This window comes from Stegodyphus dumicola, chromosome 1 (genome assembly GCF_044657685.1).
Source record: "Stegodyphus dumicola isolate Sdum_Otavi_A_Nest chromosome 1, ASM4465768v1".
Taxonomy (NCBI): Eukaryota; Metazoa; Arthropoda; class Arachnida; order Araneae; family Eresidae; genus Stegodyphus; species Stegodyphus dumicola.
The window spans coordinates 224,256,314-224,274,370 of record NC_140768.1 but is presented as its reverse complement, the minus strand read 5'-3'; the positions used below and the strand labels follow the sequence as shown (position 1 = coordinate 224,274,370).

Genomic DNA, 18,057 nt, shown 5'->3' with positions numbered 1-18,057 from the left:
CGTTTTATTAGAGCATCTGTGTTACTATTAATACTCTAAACTAGAACCGAAAATTCGACAATATTGTAAATTCAATATATTTGTATGCATCTCTGTTACATTTCGCTTCATGTTAAACAGATAAGCATAAATCACTGTAGAATATCAGAAATCCTTAAATTAACTCAAGTCATTCTAAAATCTCAGATCTTTGAACTTGAGCCTTCTTATCGGTATGAGGATCACAAAGTCCGTGGTTGACTCTGATACAAAGCTTGAATGCTTGTCTGTCTTTCCTTCCCTTTGGCTTAGAACAGTTGTCCACTTCCTTGTGGTTAGTGTTAGATAATGTGACTAGAATTATTACATACATCCGGTTATAGAAGGTTCAAGTTTCTACAAGATTTACTCTTCCCAACCAGAAACCTTTGAATGAGTGACGTCACTGACTCATAGTCTGCTCCGAAGCAAGTGCTCCTTTGGGAAACTAAATGTAATTGTGTCTTCGTATCTATTACTTCTGCAAGTTAAGTGAGGTCATTAAACTAGAGTACTGTGAAGAAGCACAGTCTTGTTTGTCTCTTAACGTTGGACCTCGCCATCCTCTGGCGCCTGGGCCATTGGTTGGAACGTGAATTTTTAGATTAATGAAATTATTAAAAAAATTAATACTGCATTACTTCCGAAGAAGCTCTTATGGAAGTTTACATAAAAGTGTATGGTTGGCTGTTATTGAAAAGCTTTTGAGAGTTACTTGCCATCAGAAAAATACCATCTTATTGGACCTTTTGCAAAAAAATGTTTCGTATTCCCATCGCACTCGATGTAAACCATAAAAGCCCCATTTAACAACCTTTTTCGATAGCAAAATGAAAAAAAAATAAATTTTCAGTGTTAATTACAACTTAATTACAATTAAGTTACAACTTCTTCTACAGAGGTTTAACCAATCTGAACGCTGTCTGCTATTCTAAGCAAATAAAATATTTTTATATGTATCTCTGTTACAGTTCGCTTCAAGTTAAAAACAGATAACATAAATTATTGTAGAGTGCCAGAAAGTGTTAAGTAAAACTTAGTTAATTATAAATTATTAGAATGGACGGCTCCGGAAGATACTAAATGCTATTTGATTTTGCTTCTATTCCAATAATCACATAAATATTGTCATTTGAAATTTCAACTTAGTATTCCATCAGCTCTTAAAATAGATTTGCATATATATTTTATTTGTGTGTTTATGTAATACTTTTTGAAAGCCCAGATCATTCAATCGAGGCAAAGCACTCGAAAGTTATCTGCTAAACAGCATCTCATTTCTGATCGATATTGTGCAAGGGGGATAAAATGAATAGTTCTCTTTCCCTCCTAACAAATTTTTGAGAAGATTTGCGATCTATAGATTTAAGATTCCCCAGTTCCACCATGCTAGTATTATGATAAATGTCCAAGCTTTCTTAAAGTTTAGAAATTATTTTTTTTATATTGGCGTCATAGCTAAAAGCAAGCTCGGATTTTCATTGCGAGAATAATTAATAGTACTCTCGCAGATAATGATTCAATTAGCAATACTCTCAGAAGCAATAGTATACAATTAGTAACAATCTCGCTGGAAACAATCTCTTACGCTTTTTGCACCAAAAATTCTTAAAAGAACAAGTATCAGTCATTAATGTATTTTATTTTGTTTTCAACCTAAGAAATTGTGTTCGACTGCTCTTTTTTATGTTGCTTACTCTTTGTTTGAATGCAAAGGGTTGAATGCATATGGGTTGTTAAAAGCATCCATGCAGCTAGCCCGTTGGCCAGGATTCGAGATCTAGTCGAATTACTAGTGTTCAGTGTTTTATCCAACCTTTTTATATCTAAGAGCATATTCTACAACATCATGGGATGGCGGGCACATTTATTGTTTCAAAGTAAATTTATAGGTTAACATAGTTAATAACATACGTAATATATAAAAAAAATAATATTCCAAAAAGTATAATTTTAAGATGTAAAAAATATTGGTTGCCTGCTTACGTAAAATGAATAATTCAGACAAAAGTTTACAAATGTTTTGATTTGCAATTCGTTGGTATGAAATTTCTTCATATTCCACTAAGTCAATGTGGTATTTGGCAATACATTTCATAGGACATTGCTTCATAATTAAGAGAATACGACAATATTCTTACTCGTAAGCAATCATCCAGATGTTCATCTGTTAAGTCGAGGCCTGTACTTTGATTTTGTGATATTCATTTTTTAAAATAATGATATTTGACATTTTTTAATTTTTAACAAATGATTTTGTGATATTCATTTTTTAAAACAATGATATTTTTAATTTTTTTAATTTTTAACAAACAACCAGGTGATAATGAAGAATTGCCCAGACGAATTGCCTTCCAAGTGGGACCATCCCGAGCAAACCGAAATGTCTGGTAAGCCCATTTAAAATGATAAACATATAATTATAAACAAATATTTTAAAACGAATACGCTTATATTTTTCTGATTAATTACTAACTATGAAAAACTGTACGTGCCTTTTTATTGAAAACTTAAAAAATAAATTTTTCATCGTGGTCGCACAGCTACGTGTGCCCTTTAACAGTTTACCTGTGCCCTTTTTGTGCCCACACTTAAAACCGTTGGCGAGAGCAATGATGCCCGCGGGCATAGTGGCATGAACTCATGACGTAATATTCTGTTTGGACATCATTCAACATGGCTATGATTACATGTATCAGAATTTCATAGAAAATTTTATTATACTTATCATATAAATACTGTTGAAATTCCATAGAAGTTGACGTTGTTTACACGGTTTCTAATTTCCCACGAAGTGCTGGTTCTTTTTAGCATGTCCGAGCACAATTACTGGAGTCGAAACTGGAAAAGACGTTTTTTTAAACGTCCAGAAATTGGATTTGTGGGAGAGAAGACTCAAAATTAATGGCAGTTATGGTTGTAGCTAATGCAAAAATCTCTCCCAGCCTTCTTTTACTTCGCTGGGGGCGGGGAGTGAGGTTATAAATGAAAAAGAGAATAACACATCGGAGCGAAGTTAAAGTTGGTTTTCACTCGAAAATTTGTATTCTTTTGGGTTTTTAATTTTTTTTTTCTTTTTCCGTGTTCCGTTTCTTGTACCTCCGCGGAGTAATTCAATTATTTTCTAGGGAATTTAACGTTTTTGTTTCCTTTTTTTATTTTAAATACTTTTTATCAATGCTTGAGGGAGAGGGAAAGACGTTAATAACAATACATTAGGTTCAACCCATGCGAATATTAAAACAGCGCGGAAAAAATTGTAATATTTACACGACTTTTGCGGTATTATTAAGCACAGCGAAGCATCTCTAATGCTAGAAAATTGTACACAAAAGAGCCGAGAGGGCGGGATGTGGAAAAAAATTTGGTAAAGCGAAGTGGTTTTTAATTGTGCTTTGAAGTATTTTGTCAAATAAGTTTCCATTGAACCACGTGCCCCTTGGTTGTTTGAACAGCACTAGGTGATTTTCAAAATTCAAAGTATTTTTATTTCCAAGAGACCGAGTACCACACACAAGACGAAAAAAAATAACATTAAGATTTATCACATACTGATTTAAAACCTGAATGAAGAGAAATTAGGTAAGCTAAAGATTGGTGTGTTGTCAGTTATCCATGTAGGATGAAGTGTATGTTATTGAATAAAATTTGTTTCTTCCAGTTTCATTTGTCTGACAATGGTCACCTCGACATTCATCGTGCAAGGAGTCAAATGCGCCTGTCGTTGACAACATAAATATTGATGTGATGAATTAAGGAAAGATTGAAAAAAATATATAAATGTATGCCAACACTTAACACTGTATAAGAAATTATAAACATATGCTGCTGCGCAACTTTTAATTTTTTAATTTTTGTTTTTGTTGTTGTTGTTGTAGAAATGTATCTGACGTAAATGCGAAGAAAACGACATTTAATATTAAAGCTAAAAAAAAAAAAAAAAAAAAAAAAAAAAAAAAAAAAAAAAACCCTGGTTAGCCGTATTGAATGCATGAGCAGATTAGTAGACTGTGAACTCAGGGAGAACGTAAAAACCTTAACAAACCCTATTGAGCGATCTGAAAATCTGAATAAATTTCAAACCATCTAGATTTCTTTCTTATTTAAAGGGGGAAACTTGAAATATTCCGATTATCAGTCTGACGTGCTTCCAGTTGCACTACGAAGGCACGCAATAAGGAAGGAGAAAATTTCTTACAAATTTACAGAAAAACATTTTAACAATTTACGTTTCGCAAACAGTTTAATTGGGGAATAAATTCATTTGTTTACGCAAAAATCAGTGTTTAAAACAAAAGGAGCATAACGACAGTCGTTTTTTAATTGCTATAAAGAATTGTAACTTGTTTCTGCTAGAATTTATCGGCTACATGAAGTAATTAATAAGAAACGAAATTTTGTTTACAAGATATGTACTCAATATTATTATCACACGGTTATTTAATATGCAGATTTTCCCCAATAATGATTATCATCTCGACGTCATTAATGACTAGTTTATTTCTCTGAGCTAAGCGAGAATTTAATTTCTCCATTTTTAAAACACGTCATCTTAAAAGGCATTCATTTTCTCAACTGCAAAATGCCCAACTATAAAAGATAACAGTTAGACATAATCAACCAATATTATCTGTTCATAATTTATGATAAAATATCTGTTCTGTATCATTTTCGGCTCTTTAATCGATATCTCTTTTGTATATAAAAATCATCCACTGTATACAAGAAACACTCGTGGGAGGATTAAAAAATCAAATTTATTAGACGCCATCTTTTTGTCCCTCACTGTTGTGTCTCAAATCAGACAAGACTTGAAAGAGAATAAAAAAAAAAATGCGCATTCCTTCAATATATAAATTAAATCTCAAATCAAAGTTTACACCATAAATATACTTGCGTTTACCAAACGATATCAGCACTTTTTGCAACCAGAGACAGTGCTATCGCTGTTTTGATGTCTTCTTCACGTCTATTCTAGCGGAAGAGAATTACGTTCAGGTCTATTCCAGACGTTATCCTTTTTGGAGTTCGAGTGGTTCCATTCGTTTCCGGGCGCAGATCTTACCATAGGAGATAGCGGAGTGTCTGTAGTGTTTCTGTCGTCCCCTCGGCCATTTGTTTGGCCGTTATTTTATTCCGACTTCATTATCTGACAGAGATTATAGTCAGACCTATGGCAACAGTAAGTTTAAGGCGGTTTAAGAAATGACGCTTTTGGTAATAGGAAGTATGCGCTCCTCTAATAACATTCTCTACAGGATAGAAATATCGAGTTGGCAAGAAAATAATTTCGGTTTGCAGAAATAGGTAGCGTTATGTTCGTTTTGTTATTCTTCTGTCAATCTTATAATTTTTGTTTTCTTTTCAGGTTTGGCACTTGACTCTTTTAGGCTGCTATAGAAATAAATTTCGTGTATTTTTGTTTACAGCTATCAGTTTACGCTCAATTTTAACAGTCTCCCACCCCTCCCTGCTACCACCAAACCACACGAAAGTGTTTCCTACTTTACATAAATTTAGAGAAGCCCGATCCGCAAAGAAACTATACAGTTACAAACATCCATGCCTTCTGCGGGATTCAAACCCATCATTTTCTGTATGGCAGTCAGAATAACTAATCGCTATCCCATCTGAACGGCCAATGCTACATTTAACTATACGAAATATAACAAATTAAGCAAACATTTAAAACACTTAAACTAATATTCAAGTTAAAAAAGGAGCAAACATATTTAGAAAATCTTCATAATTATATATCAAGTGGGGAGGCAAAACATTTAATTTAAGGCTTCCGATTACGTTCGACACTCAAATTTCAGAAAAATAGTACAAATCGCTATTATTTGGCTATACATTACACTGTTACTTAAAATAACAGAAATAGGTGACGAACATGTCATTAAAGTTTAATATTTTTCTTTTTTTCCCGTTTTGGGTTAAAAATGTGTTAAAATTTTGCATTATTGTATGCATTTCTACAAAAAGTATGTATCAATATTTTACTTTTATTTTTGCACTTACATTTGTTGCGGTATAAGGAGCTAAATAGCCTAAAATCTAAGTGACAAAGTAAAATATCAACTAAACATACCTGCTTGAGTACATGCACTAGCTATTTTTCGAGAAATATTTCTCTTTTCGCTTACAAAACTGTCTTCAAAAATTTTGAATATGTGTATAAACCTAAGCTTCTATTCCATTTAATTCGCAATACTTCGTATACAATATTTGTGGATAGTTTTGTGAAATTTCTATAGTAATATTTTAAGTTTTTTTTTTTTTTTTTCGTAACAGAAAAGTTGAAAAAAATCAGGTTTTTCAAGCAATAAGTTAAATGTAATGTAAACACAAATAGAATGAAAAGAAAATGTTGCCAAATATGAAAATTAAAGTGCAAACCTAATCTTGTTCCCGAGCACTTAATAACATATAGAAAGGTTCAAAATCATTTGTTCATTTGTTGAACATCAACAAAAGTACGCAAATGAAAAATTCTCAGTTTAAAGTTATTTAAAAGTAGTCTGTGTCCCTTTAAACAACAACTTCCGAGTTCTGAAACAGAAACTTCCTGTTCACGGCATAGAACAAGAGCAGTCATAACTGTGTTTCTAAGGACAGAAGAGACAAATAAAAGTAGTTATGGGAACTTAAATGTACAAATCTAATATAATAAAAAAAGTTTGAAAATATTCATCAAAGTTGACGATAACCTTAATATCATATAATTTTGAGATATGAAATAGTAAAAGTCTTTAGAATTATGGGTAATAAATTATTTCAAAAAATTTCTACCTACCCGAGTAGAGTAAACAAAAATTAAGTCTTTTAAATGTAGAAACGGACGAGAAATTCTTCACGTTCATTCCAATCCACTTTGTGATTCCGGTCGGGCAGCTCATTAGAGCTCGACTATACGTGTTGGTATAAAACAAGATGGCGAGCATCTCCCGTGAGTCACGCTATATCTCAATGCGGTTACAGCTAAAGTGGTGTAAGATATATGAATGAGTGGCAATTGGGTGTTCTCACCTGTCAAAAAAAGCATATTCTTATAGAAATGAATTATCCCTTTTTTTAATATGTTTGTCGTAAAAAAGGTACTAAATTATTTATGATCGAATCTTTCTTCCCGTTTAAAGCGCTTTTTTTTTTTTTTTTTTTTTTAAGAGACTCAAATGTGAAGGAAATCAAGGAGAAGAAATTGCCGTGGCAAGTGCTGTGGATGAAATGTCTACGAGAATTCATCAATTGCTACAAGAGACAAATTTTGTTTCTCAATGTGATTGTCCCTTCTGTAACCAACAGAAAGGTTTATTAGAAAAGCAGTTCCGTTGTCCACTATTTCATATATATGCTAAATTCAAGAATTTTTATTTGTTTGTTGTTTTAGGAAATATAAAGCGATTTTTTTCTTTCCGTTGTTCAAAATTTTGAGATCGGATTTGCAATTTCTCAAAAGATCAAATTAAATTTTTACTTAAAAAATTCTGTTAGTAAGGCAGAGAGTCCAGTTTAAAATTGTGAACTTATTTTCTATTGAATTTCAGTAGTGCAAGTGAAATGTTCTTTGGGAAAATTTTTATCTCTTTGCTGCATTGCTAACACATACGATGAGACGAAAATGTGCTTTTCTACATAATAATATTATGTAATTCTTTTTAAAACTCATATAATAATACGCTTTTGTAGATTGAGTAGGCCTATTTTTTTAACTATTAGCACTTATGCTGGAATGTTCTAAAGCTTTTCCAAATAGGATCCCGAATGAGATACCGTCACATTGTGGGTACTTAAGAACATCGAAATATTTTGGCTCTAATATTAAGGTACTTTCAAATACCGAAATATTTATGCTGTAATATTAGATGCACTTCATAGGAATTTATACTGCAGAAGCCTTTTTAAAATGTTCATGTTTCTAATAGTTCCTATTTAAAAGGATATAAGAACTTCGTAAATCCTTATTAGTGATCTTATATATCGTAATCTTAATAAGCCCTAATTAATAAAAGTGTTAATCTAATACATTAAATAGGAAATAACACCATCACTAAGTTTGAGCTTATAGCTGTTAACACAACATTTGTGCACAATCGTTACTAAATTCTTTTGATAATTTTTTTTGAAATAATTCTTGGACCCTGCCATGATTTATTGATGATAATTAGTCATAACTTGTTGAGATTTAACATTTCGAAGAGGGGTAGGGAATCGTTGCATCGTTTCAAATGTAAATTTACTTTTCTGCAGACAGATTTCTATTTTAAATAAGAAGCTAGAAAATTATTAAGATATTATTGAGATGGCGATCATTATTACGTGACATGTTCTAATGATCATAGCAAGATAATTCTTATATTTAAGATTGTCGTTATTAAGACAAGAAATAATAATTAACAGTTTATTATTAACAGACTAAGAAATTCGATTTCTGTTAATGTAACTATCTGCAGAAAGCATTGAAGATAACTCAACATAGAAAGCATTCAAAAATGAAGTACTCGTGGAAAATTAGTTTTTATGGTACTTAATGTTTTTCATATTTACTATATAGGTATATAGTACATATTGCTAGTAGATATTGGTAATATATATTATAATTACCATATTTAAAGTATAATAAATAAAATATTATATATCAGTAAGTTCGACTGAATAATTTAAATCTGAAGTGCGTATTAATTCAGAATATTATTATATCTTTTTAAAGTTTTAAGAAATTCGAAAGCATTATAACCTCTTAATTCTTAAAACCCTTAAGAAGTGTTAGTATCGATATTTATTATTACGGTGCTGTACAGCCATTAGGTTTTTTTTTTTACGATGCAGGAGATATCAAAAATATGCAATGTCCACACCAGAACTCAAACCTGGACATTTCGAATAAGCGCCGAGTGTGCTACTGTTACACCACGAAGGCATGCGAAAAGGAGGGAGAAAATACCTTATAACGTATTGAATTCTTTGAACGTATATATTGCTCATAAACCCAATAAAATTCAGATGTATTTTACAACGATGAATGACCCCCCCCCCTTTATTTTAGAACACACTGCAAAAAGTGATCTCAGCACCTTCTACTTCCAGAGTCCAATATGAAATGTAATGACTGGTTGACAACCAAACTCATTACTTTAATCATTTATAATAATGTAATCAATAATGCGTATTAGTATTTAATTTGCGAAATTTAGTACTTGATAAGAAATAAATTATCGAGAGAAAAGAATCAAACGACACATTTCCAGTACCGTTTTTAGCAGCTTGAAACTTAAACCATTGTGCCTTGGAGACAAAACAAGCAAAGTTCCAGTGACAAAAGCCGAATCACGAAGAATCTAAACACATACTATTACGAGATCACGAACAGGGCTCCTCTATTGTTCGTCCTTTTCACATGGAGCGGAATGGGAGGTTACATTTGCAAAGTGAGAAATGCATACCGTGTCACGCCACCACCCACAACTGCTCTGTGTGAAACTGAAGTAGTTCACAATTCCTACTTCATTATATCATCTCGAGAAAAAAGATAGCCCCAAGCGCTTCTTTTCGTTAGCCTCATTTTCGAGGAACAAGACAGACAAGAAACTATCTGTGATTTCAATGAGATTTCAAAATAAATTATTATATTTCTAATAGGCAGAAATATATAATTTCTATTATCAGATAACCTAATATTTCAGTGGCGTGCTATTGTTAACACGAGTGCAAAAAATCTATAGTTTACCGCTTCCGGTTATCACCGTTTCAAATGCTGAGGGTGCGATAGTGATATGAAAATAAATCTTAAGCAAGTTGGCATGAATTTATTATGGTTTGGTTTATTTGATTATGGCAAAGCACTCGAGGGCTATCTGCCTAAGGGAAGGGGTGCCTTCGTGGAGAACTTTTCTAAGGGTAACAGAATCTTTTACACGCTATATATGGGGAAAACCACGAAAATGCCGATACAGCCAAGCTCGTTCGTGGGGATTAGAACCTCGGATCGAACTACTAGTGTTCAGCGACTTTACTACTAGGCAGCTGGTGGGCTAGAATTAATAATGGGTGCCTTTAATACTATATTAAAATTCTGGTAAATTGCCACTATTGATTAAATTTAGCATTGAGACGTTTAATTTTACACTTACCGTGCGTCCATTTAATAAAAATTGATTAACAGTTTTCTGGTAATAATTAAAAATAAATAGTTTCTGGCAATAAAATTTTCTGTTATGATTTAATGCCGAACCAAGTTGAAATTCTTTTCTGTTCACCACTGTGAAGTCGTTGATATCAGCTGCATATCTTCAGGCACATATCTGCCTCGTCAGAGGCCGCGTAAGACCTCTGAATAATGGAAGTCTCATTTGGGTTCGGTCACAGGCAAACGAGATGGCTGCATCGTTGATTTTTTTTCCCCGTCTGTAGCGTGAATATGAGCTAATTTTCCTTAGGAAATCCTCCACAAGGTATCCCTTCCCTTAGCCTTGGTATGTTTTGCCATATGCAAGTAACTTTAGCCCCATATTAGCATGCCCGGACAATAGGTGTAAAGTATATTTTATATTAACTCATTTTCTTATGATTTTGTGCGTCTTTTCTTTAGCTCTCATCAGGATGTACGAGTAAATGTAATCCGAACATTTAAGTCTGCATTCTTGAAAGTTTAGGCAAAGCGCTTTGGGCAGTGAGCTGACCGTGGTACGATTCTTTCGTCCAGCTATGTTAATTAGTTACCCGGCTTTAACCATTCTGCTATCCATAGTCAAATTGCTCAATTAGTAATTGAGATAATGCTTATTAGGCTGTGTTCTTTGTAATCTCCAGTATCGATTTAATTAAAATTGTTAATTTACCTTTTCTGTCAGTGATATTTTACGTGTGGTTTGTTCAGCTACTTTTCCCTGTTGCGTAATGTCCTATACGGAGTGGCAACTCGCTTAACTGTCGTAACTGGTTTTTAAGAATTTTAATTAATTAGAAAGAGAGGAATCCTACCCAGTAATATGATACTTGCTTTGCATTTCTACAGGAACACATATTACCAAATAAAAATACTTTTCTTTGCCACCAACAACAAGGCAGTCAGTCCACTAGAGAGTGTAGCTATGAATTATATTATCACAAATTATACCTTAATTTGAAGTCAAAGTCAATTTGAAGCCAAACATCGAACTACTTGCTGTTTACACAAGCCAAATGCCTATCAATTTTTATCATTATAACAGCGGTGGGCTTTTTGGCTAAGAGTTAAATAATTTATTAGAAATTATAGGTGGGTAAAAAAATTAAGATAGCAAACACTAATTATATAATATTTCGTAATATATTTAGTGAGTTTACGTGAAATTTTCTGAAGGATGATTCGTACCATGAAGGGTTAATTCAGTAACTTAAAACAGAAACAAACAAGCAAAATCACAGAGGTATATAAATTTGAGAAAAGATATCCAAAACATATATTAGATGATCTCCTAAAAGATAAAAAGGTTTTCATGCTCGATATCCTTACGGTAGCCACAATAAATTTTATGCCATCGATGTGGCAATAAATCCCACTGTTCCACAGAATATCAATTCAACTAGCTTGTCACATTTGTAACTTTGATCAGCGTCGATAACTTATATTTTGAAAAAAAAAAAAAATTAGTATATAAGCAGAAAAAAAAACTTAAGAATTCGTAATTTCTTTGCCATCAGGTAAAGATGCATGGAGTAAAGGTTTAACTATGTTTACAATTAGACAACGCTTCGCTTAACTATTCCATTTGTCATGACTTAAATCAAACTATTTAACTTATTTACATTTGTGAAATAATATACTGTTTATTAGTCACCGGTATTGTGATTCATAATTTTGTTTTCTGTTCAGGGACTGATACAAAACATTATAATGTTCTAGAAACTAGGCTTTCCATATTTAAATTCTTGAGCATTTACTTTATCTTTATCTACTTCGTAAGAACTTTCTTTCATCTATAAGAAATTCATGTGAATTTTGCTTAAGGAACTCCAAGCTGAGTTCCCTGGATGCAAATTTTTCCTCCAAGAAATTTCTTTTCGTTGGTTCGAAAATCTGTTAAAAACAGAACAAGTCATTCCATTAAATGCGATTTCCTTTGCTTGAAGGAAGTTTTTCCCCAAAGAATGTTCTTAGAAACAACTTCTCCTGAATATTTTAGAAGAGGATTTCCAGTCAACTTCCGAACTCTGAGCAGTCGTTCAGATGCAGGCAAAATAAAACAGCTGTGCAGCATTAAGTACACATTTTAGCATCGCTTTTAAGAAGGCATAGAAAATGTTAATGCTTTAATAAATTTGAAAGTCAACACCTTGCACAACATTCTTCCTTTATTTTTTCATTCTATGGTTTCTTGCAAAAAAAAAAAAAAAAAAAAAAAAAGAGAAAAAATCTTTACTTAATGTGTTCTTACCCCGCTGTTCTATTATCACGCCTGTTTTCTTGTGAATAGTAAACAGGTCGAGAAAAAGTTTTGTATAAAGTAGCATATTAAACCTAAACAAAAGTAAGAACTTAGGTAAGCAAACGCAGCCTCCCCCAGCCATCAACCAAAGGTTTGAATATTTTTTTCCGTAGCAAATATATTCATGCTCGAGATAATATACTACTGCAGCTTTCAACTGCGTTCTTATGTTTAAGCAATACCACAGCTCAACTCCACTATCTTCGATTTACGCATTAAACCATGATAACGAAGTAATAAAAAAAAATAGATACTTCAAAAGAAAACAAAAGTTTATGATTGCAAAACGAGTTTTTTGAAATTTTAATGGTTCAAATTTATCTTAACTATATACTTGCTGATACTGAGAAATGAAAAATATTATCAGAATTATAAAGCAACAATTTAAAAATAAATTTTATAAAACAATAAAAAAATCTAAATGCTTTTAGATTTTATATTACGCCTAAAGGAGTGATTTTTTAAACATTTTGCGTGTTACCTTTATTAAATATCATGTTCTTCGCGATTAAATCACAAAATTCAATTTAGGAGAAACATTACAAAATTAGAATTTCAGAATATACCGTCTCGCACGCTGGAGAAATTTTTTTTCCGCACAATGTTGCCATTACTTGCTTTGAAATCGTTGAGTTTGTTAATCAAAAATTCGTTAAAGTTTTACAAAATAAGAAATAGATAATAAAACAAATTCCTTCTTCCTGATGCCCATATTCGAGAGGAGGATTTAAAATTTGAGGTCTCTAGGTACCTTTGTTTTTTCACAGTGCGAGAATACATACATACATACATGCAGATTCTTCATTATTTAATTTATTTAGTACAGGGCTCTAATATTTGGTGGCAACAATTTGAAAAGTGAAACGCCGTTTTATAATGGACAAGGCAGAATGCCTAAACAAAATTAATAGCCCTTCTGGACCAATTGCCCCTTTGTTCTAATAAGCAATTTTTTTATATAAAAACATGTTAATGGTATTAATTACTTTTAAGATCAAAACATTTTCTTTAAGTTTTTTGAAGTTGTCGTAGCCAGTTATTTCTTTCATATCTGTAGAATCTATCATGCAACTGATTAAGTAATGATTTGCTCCAATTACTATAAGCAAATAATATAGAGTTTAGAATTAATATTATCCAGGTGCTATAACAACAACATTATTATTTGAATAATAAATTAGACTTGAATAATAAATAAAAAAAAAGGTTATGAAAATGTTAAAATATTTTGTTAATTTAATTTAAATATAGGTTGTAAAAGTTAGTTTTAAATTAAAAAATAAGTATGAAAGACAACAAATTTGGTTTTAGTTATGATATTTGCAGCATAAACACAATTTGTGATTGCAGTTTGATAGAGCACACTCAGACAGCTATTTATTTTTAAAATAATAGAAAATAATTAAACTTGGTTCTTCAAAAAATGTTTCAGGCTACGTTTAATATTTCGATTAAAATAAATGACTACTCAAAATAATGAATAGAGGCTTTAATTATTTTCGAAATGGTAATATTTATATTTAAATAAAACTTATGATTTACCTTATTTACACAGGATCAAGAAATGTAGAACATAGAAAACCCTTGTTAGGCGGCCCGCAAATAAGAAAGATCCTATAGAAAATCGAATGGCAGCATCTTTGAGAACTGACAATTTGAAGACTTAGTTTATTTTCAGACAAAGCGAAGAAGCTATTAAAGTATGTAAATAATAGATATTTCTAAAAATAAATTAAAAGATAATACTATTATATTTTGCCTTGGCTGTCTCACTGCTGCTGATGAAGAAGTTATTTTTCCGCACACGGTATTTTTAACACTTATGAAGTTGAATCTGTTATTTTACACTGTTATGAAGGCCGGAGAGGGAATCAGCTTAGTTCAGTTCAGAGTTTAGCTTAGAGATTGAGAAATCACTATGAAAATTTACACATTTTAGACTTTATGTATTGTCTTGTGTTTAGTACTTAGTCCTTAGTAGTTTGGTAACTACATGATTGTGCTCTGTCACTCTGAGAAAAGCTATTAGAGTAGTTTTGTAGAATGTTCCAGAACTGTAACGTGTTTCGTTTTTCTAAAATAATTTTTTTATCAGGATATCCTCAATTCTGTGTGCATTCAATCCTTTACGAGCCCGTGCGCACGTAACATTACTTCTCGTAATCTAACTCGATACTTCGTAATCTAAATTATAAATCTAAGCAATAATGATTGGGTGTTTATAATGCCTATTAATTGTTGTTATTTGTACAACCAACAGCAGAAAATTAGGCATTCAGTGCGTGGAATTTTGTTTGTTGTAATTTCTACTAATATATATTACTGCTGGAATAATAAAAATGCTAAGAAGTAGTACTGATGCTTTAAGTATCTTTCTCTCATTTCCTGATATGTTACTAGTTTTTAATAGTAAATAGTATTTATTTAATTGGTGCTAAGCTTTGGTTAAAAATGAATGTATAGTACTGTTTTTCTCAGATCGAAAGGTGCTACCAAACAAAGAGAAAATCCTCCTATTTTGCAAAAGTGCCTTAAAATTCTGTTCAGCTGTTAAAAATGCAGTAGTAATCAATTAAGATATAAGATATTTATCCTTCCTTTCTGCATGCCTTCGTGGTGCAATTGGAAGCACGCTATTCGAGAGGTCCAGGGTTCGAGTCCAGGAGAGGGCACTGCGGATTTCCTCAATTTCCTGACATCGAAAAATTTTAGATTTCTCTATAAGTGGCGCTCGAATTAACATGTGTTGGAAGATATTTCGTCATCCCTAGGATTTGGCCTTTGGATCCCCTTACTTCCAGTCGTCCTTTAAAAAAATAGCAGTTTATAATGTATTTTCTGTCTCCTTTCCGCATACCTTCGTGGCCTAATTGGAAGCCTACTCGACGCATATACGAGAGGTCCAGGGGTCGATACGATAGAGGATACGAGGGTCATTGTACATTTTTCACGGCACCAGCATTAAAAAAATCATAATGACTCTGCAAAGATTAAATAGTAATTAATTATGTTTTTATTGTAGAAGTTTTGTGTTTTGCTAGTAAACGAAATACGAAATAAATAAACAGAGTATCTAAAATACTGAAAGTTTTCTCCAAAAAATTTATCTTTCTGACTTATGTTGCATAACACAGTCAGTCAGGTAAAGAAAATGAAGAAATATAAATTAAAAGAAATAACTTACACCAGCAACACGTTTGAGTATGTATAAGAAATTAATTTTTGAATAACGCTGATGCAAAATTCGCTTAATTCAAAATTATGTAATTTGAAACTTTAGCCTATTACGTAGTTCGAAATTTTTAGCTTAATATTGGCCTTTGAAGTCCATAAAATTAACCCCTTGGTGAATATATATCTTAATAGTACCTCCAAGTGCACTTAGAAGAGTCTCAAGTAGTTATAACCGCTCTAGAAATACACTTAAATTCTCAAATTAATCTTCAGGAGTTATTTGAAACCTGTTGTGTATACCTTGAGAGCCATTTGCAAATTTCAAACATCCCTCCTTGCACGTATTTTTTCACTCCCAAAAATCTTTCCCCACACCCTCAATCAATTTAAAAAAGGGGGATGTTTTAAATGGTTGTCCTGTAACACTAATCACCACTTGGGGGAGGTAGAAGCAATTGTGACAATTTTTTCCTCCCTTGCCACACCCATAAGACACTTTTTTGTTTTTTACAAACAGATAAAAATGTATTTTTTTTTTCTGCCCACAAAATTTTTTTTCAGTATCGTATCATAATTTAGCTTGCTTCTAGGTGGTGAAGACTATGATGTTAATGGAAAGACATAGAGTAAAAAAATATGTCCTCACCATGGTGGGGAATTTTTTTCTCTCCGTATTTTTTTCCCTATGCATGCGCTTGAGCAAGTGAGACGACTCATTTGAATATTGATTCTTTTAGTGCGAATTAAGCCATCAGGTAAGAGTGTCTGTAATAAGGGGATACATCCTCTACTCAGGTTCTATTTTTTTATTATTTAGACATTAAAAATGTAAGGAAAAAAGTTTTTTTCCCATCCTCTTACATTAGCAAAAAATACTGTGGGCTCAGAAAATTGTGGCAGTCGTTAGGAATGTTTCAATTTTTCTTTCATTTTTTTTAATATTATCTTCCTAAAAAGTTCTAGTACGGTTGTAAATTCTATAAAAAGTGCTTTTTCATATTTTTAATTGAAATTAAATGATTATGTGCTTAAATTCGGTAAACACAGTGATTTACATCCTTTATTAAATGAACGTCTTATAAAATTAAAAATTTTAATTGTTATTTCGATGGTAATTACAACCTACAGTAATGGAACTATAGTTGAAAAAATGTTAAAAAACTCTTTACATTTTCTTAGTGTACTCCTATGGCTTTTGATGTTTTATTTATTTGTTCTTCATGAAATCTTATAAAGATATTATTACCTCAGGATTAAATGTTTTTCGTAATTTTGCGAAGTAGTATAGTTAACTTTTTCAATAATTTTCTAGTTCTTAATTTTTATTTATAAAAGTACATGGAAAATTAAAATGTGACATTGTTGTGTAAAAAGAAATTTTTAGATTGTGTTTTTAAACAGAAAAAAAAAAAAAAAAAAAGGTTTACTGCTTATACAATGCTATGATCAACAGATGTTAAAACTATAGGACTTTACTTGATCTGCAGAAGTTAAATAGACCAAAACCCTAACAGATATAAAGCAAATTATCGAAGTAACTAGAGGGACTTGGAATAGATTAAATACAAGTTTAAATACAATATACAAATAAACTTTTTTTATTTAAACAGAACTTAGAATATCAATGCACCTTCTTGTGTTAAGAAAATCAACCACAACTCTTGGTAACGCAGCTAAAGGAACAGTCAAATTCAAATTAAAACATGAATTAATAGTCAAAGACTACACAATCAAATTTTAAACTAAGCTGTCTTAATAACTCTACAGGCGTAATAAATTCAAATGTCGGCAGCGATAATGCAAAGCCCAATAATTACAAACTTATCAGAGATGGCAGGAACTAGCGTAATGTGCTGTAGAGAGGCAGAAACATGCCCTGTCTTGCAAAAGAAAAACTTCAGTTTAAGTACTATCTAACGGATTTGCATTCTGGTGAGAAAACGGAAAGAGACACTACAGTAAAGGTTGAAATAATAAATAACTAGTTAGTTTCAAATAATAACTTTATGAACTTATATATCCTTTTCTGTTTGTTGTAATAAAAGTGATATAATTTTATATTCAACTTTTTTACCATTTCTTATTTATTATAACAATACATAAATTTGGTTATAATATCATTTTTATTTTACATTTCCCATCGATAATTTGAGGTTACTCCTTTCTCAACTCTTATTTAACGAAGTCCCGCCCAGTTTTGTCCTCTAGGGCAGCGTTTCTGAGTTGATGTCGCTTGGAGTTAACATTGTTCGGCTAAAAATTTTTCGGAATCCCTTTGGCCCAAAAAATAAATGTGAATAGTGAAATCATATGATAAATGTGTGACTAATACTTAGTACATGCTCAGTATTTATATAACTTTTTTATAGGTTAATTTCAAGGTTCTCCCAAAAGGAAA

General features: G+C 31.7%; 1 protein-coding gene across 5 annotated transcripts in view; it reads right to left on the bottom strand.

The window, feature by feature from the left end:
- Positions 1–18,057, bottom strand: part of LOC118185347 (dachshund homolog 1-like) — a 429,013-nt gene that overhangs the window by 305,085 nt on the left and 105,871 nt on the right. The window lies entirely within an intron of this gene.